Consider the following 4846-nt stretch of genomic DNA (forward strand, 5'->3'; position numbering starts at 1 on the left):
ATGCTTTGCAATATCATCCGACGAACGCTCGGTAGCACACTGAGCTGAGACTTCGGCTACCAGAGAAGTAGCAACAACAATATCTCTGGCCGGGGAGATGATACTACTATAAACAAAAACTACAAACTGGTCGAAGAAGCAGTAACAGAAACCGAGACAAAAACAAAAGACTGCAAAAGCGACAAACTCGAGCCCAGCTGGGGTGCGATTGTGTGTGTGAGGAAGAAGACGATTCCGATTCTCTCTAACGGTGATACACCCGAACACTCAACCCCCTACCGAGAAACAACCAGGGATAGAGAGAGAGAGAGAGAGAGCGAGAGTGAGACTGGAAAGAGCGACTTTGAGTCACATTGCCTGTCTGTGTGAGCCGCTGTTTGAGTGATGTTAACTCGAATCCGAGTCGTTTAGGCTATTGAGTCGTATTCACAGATCAAGCTGAAACTGAGTAAATGCATATGAACATATATTAAAAACGTATAATTACTACTTAAATACAAACTATAGCTATACAAAAGGCACTAACAAATTTAGAAAACAAATTTATGTATTGTTTGCAATATACATATTTCATACATATGCACAGTTTATTTCTCGGTTAAGATAAAATAATAAAATGTTAGTAATTGCGAACAAATATAAGTCGTTTAAGATGTAGTCTAAGTCTATTCGCGTGTTGTTTAATATTACCAATTTTAAGGTTTTCCTTTTGTTTTTATTCTGTTTTTTTATCTACTTTATTTATAATCAATTTGATTCTTTAGTTAAATATAATATAATTAAAAATATACAACGATTGTTAAGGAACATAGTTTTGTTGATTTAGAGTCCAATCTTATATAACTTGTAAATATTTGTGGCATATTGTTCAAATGTGGTAGTGAATTAACAATAAATCTTACTTTGTTAGTTTATAAAAATAAGATAAAATCCGATATTGTATATGTTGTGCCTCCAAGTACATCACTATTTTTCCAGTTGCTCATTTTGAATATTGAACTCGATTGTTTTTCTCGATCTCTCACCATTTTGTGCGGCATTTGAGTGCTTCACTCACAGGGCACACACACTCGTGAATATATCTACTCGAAGAATTCGTTACCACATTTGATTGGCTCGATTAACACAATCGGAGCACCGTTATAACCAGTATACCCACACAGACAACCGGTAAAGAGAGCGGCGTGCTCATGAGAGAGCAATCCACCAACACTACCGCAAATCGTGATCGTGCTGCAGTCGTCGTCGGGTGTTATAGATAAACGAGCCGATCCCGTTTGCCGTGGGCGAAAACGAGACCGGACTATAAGGCCGTCTCCCGTGCATCGGGCGAGTTATATACCCGGCATATATGTTCTCGTTTCGCTGACCAATGCAGAGCAGCTGGCTGAGAGCTACCCAAACGAGAGCGATCAATGAGAGCGATCACTCACACAGACGCATCCATCGAAATCGTATTAGCGGGTTGCCAGTGGGCGTGGTCTATCGATCGGGGAGTTGTACCCACCACCCACTTCCCCCGAACCCAACAAAAGTCCAACGAACATTGCCCACTTCCAGCGATCTCGACTGAAAGTGCGAATGAGAGGAACTAAGTGTCTCAGAAAGAGAGGGGAGTACGTAAGTCTCGAGTGATGGAGTTTTCCTAACGGTCTGCAACTTTTTCCTTTTTTTTGCGCATCTTCCACTAGTTTTGCAGTTGTCAAGCTGTCATAGTTTCGATCATTAAATGCGATATCTGTTGATAGCCATAAGACATTTTACGATATTACTAACATTGTTAGCTGGCGCCCCTAGTGCGAAAGAGAGACAAACTCGCCGATCCGCCAGATTCCAGATGCCATCCGCGGGATTAATGTATCATAAATAGCTTAGTTTCTGGAAATTATACCTCGACCGTATGGTAATCGCTAAGTATAAATTATAATTAGCCATCTTTATGCTCAAGATCTACAAAATTGAATAGTTGCAGTCGCCAATGTAATATCAATTGATTGGTAAATAGTTGCCGTTGGTAGTATCGGTCATTAAGGTCTATGAATATTCATACCCACAGCTCTTAGTGCATAAAGTGTTTTTGCGACGAAAAACGATATTTGCACGTTGTATTAAAAGTATTATATAAGATTATTTGCATACATATGTTAGATCATGTAGTTCGATTGGAAATAGGTTTCACAACAAAGATCGATCAGTCTGGTAAAGAGATTTTCTGTTAAAATTGTATTGGAGCGACCACTATAATGGGATATATGTTGGAATTTTATGAATAATAACTAACAAACCTTATGTCAAACTTAAAAATAAATACAATGTAAATAATGAAATGTTTGTGGTTTTCCCTTTTGATTGTGCACTACTAATGATACGTCATGTTCTCAGTATTGTTCCATCGATATTACTCAGTTCCCATAACAACAGCCCTTTTTGCCACGACAAAGACTTTCTTAATGAAATATTTTACAGATGTAAGTATTTTCCTTAGCATTTTGCAATGGGCGTGAAGCCAGCCTATTTCGTGGCTCAATACGATTTCTATACTAATTTTCCCACTTTTCCCGCTTTCTCCACGCAGAACGTCTTATCCCATTTTGACTTTCGGTAGGAAAATGTCACAGAAGTTAATCCAATTTGCTGTTTTACGACAGGGCACAAAACAGTGGAAACCCGCAGCTCGTTATCATCCTGTTCGATGCTCTTTGGAAAGGGTAACCCTTCTGCCTTCGGTCGAGAAACGCCTCTGATTCTTGCGTTTCCTTCGGAACAGAAATGGGGTGTTTTAAACCATTACAAGGGCCCTTACCAGAAGGAGTTCGCTTTCCTCGTTTTCCTCTTGCGGTTTTCCGATTGCGGTTTCCTTTGCACCCGCACTCTCAGCCAGATACTTTACACAAATGTTCACGCTTTAATTTTTGGTCCTTGGCATTTGCATATGGCCAGAAGGAGATGGAGTATGCGGGAAAGGAAAGGGGCTAGGTAGTGCCTGCTAATCCCTGGTGAGCAACAGATTATCCCCGACAATTGTTTGTTCTTGATTTGTTTGTTATGGGTGCACAGCCGGGACTAAATGGTGATTCTCCATTCCCGCTGCTTTCTTTCTATTAATCTACACTTGGAAAAACGTATTAAAGTATGTTCAATAATATTAAAATGTTTAATTTTTTTTAATAAACATAAAAGCGGAGGTAAGAGTATATTGAATTATGACTACAAGTTATATTGTTCAATAATACAAATAAAAATAAAGGTACATGGGCTCTTTTAATTTCGCGCAGTGTATATTTTCACAAATATGCTGCCTTACAATTGCAACAATTGCAGCAGGGAAATGCTCAAGGGGTTTCCTCTCTCTCGCCGCCTTTCTTTTCCTCCGCTTTTCCGCTGCGGCCTCGCCCCTTTCTGGTTACACTTTAATGCGTTCTAATGTATGTGACTTTTGCCGGGATTTCTCGTTTGCCAATTGCCGCCGCCGAAACTCGAACTTCGAGTGACTTGCAGAATGCGGAATCGGTGAATTCGGAGCGGAATGTGTATGAAAATGGACTAAAGTCGTCCTGACAATCGGACATCATCAATCACCGGCTCGATTTGTGTCCAACCCAGCATGATCGGGCCCCTTTCGATCAATATAAATATTTCTGCTGAAATTAGGTTACAGGCAAATTGTGTCCATACGAGGACACAAGGCATCCAGTTTCGGATGGATGTTGCAGCTCCAGTTTCAAAAAATAAAGAAAAGGAAAAACTTATGTCATGCCAGGCTACCTTTGGTTCGGTTTGTGAGGACTGCGTGTACAATAAATTAATTATAAATGCATTAATCACTGCCAAAATCAACAACAATCGTAGCTGTATATTTTTTATATTTTTTTGACAAATACTGACATGAGTGCTCCCCGCTAGCTGTTCGTCTCATTTCATTTGGATGGCGGTTCGGTTTTTGGCTTGGTTTTCGGTTTTGGGTTTTCGGATTTCGATTTGGTTTTGGTTCGATTCATTCTTTCAGGCAGCGCGTGAAATGAAAACAAAAATTTAAAACACGTTTTCGCGCGTATTTCTGGCTAATTTATGCGTTCGATTTGAATTCGCCTTGTTGTTGGCTTCGATTCGACAGAACTCTGTCTTCCAATTACACTCTCGCAATGTGGGTATTGCAAAAATGAAGCAAATCATCAAGCAATCTAGGGATTCGATTAAGGATCTACATATACAAGTTCAAATTTTGTACAACAATAAGACTAATTTAGACAATTATAGAAATCGGAATCAAAGACTTTCGATATTTAATGGTTTCAGAGCATTCCCACTTCGTCGACGATTTTGAGAACCCCTAATTCATTTCTCAACAGAGTTTGATTTTGATTGAAAGCCAACAAAGAAGCGAAAGAAAACAAAATTGATTTCCACCTTGCGGCAGTTGTATGCCCAATGCTCTTTGCATGTTTCACATTTGGCAGCCTCAGTGGTTTTGGTTTATTTGGAATTCGGTTTCGGTTTGCAGCTTTCCGTTCGGATGGCTTTTATGCGGACGGAGAAGTATGCAAATGAGATCATTGATCTGCTTTTGGTATCGATTTGTTTTTGAAGAGTTTGGAAAACTTGAAACCAAATCATATTTGACCCTTAGGGGTCGCCACATGCCAAAATTAACGAAAACAGAAATGTTAATTTCGGCATATAAAAAATGTGAACTGTTGACCATATCTCTCCATGTATATTTATATTTGTTTTTTTTTTTGGTCACTTCGCATTAGTCGGTTGCCTTTGCTCCCTGTCCCCGTTCTACGAGCGCGAATTTGAATTTAATCAAATGAATTATGATTGTCAATGGAGCGAACTGCGCGAT

Source organism: Drosophila sechellia, chromosome 3L (assembly GCF_004382195.2).
Source record: "Drosophila sechellia strain sech25 chromosome 3L, ASM438219v1, whole genome shotgun sequence".
Lineage (NCBI taxonomy): Eukaryota > Metazoa > Arthropoda > Insecta > Diptera > Drosophilidae > Drosophila > Drosophila sechellia.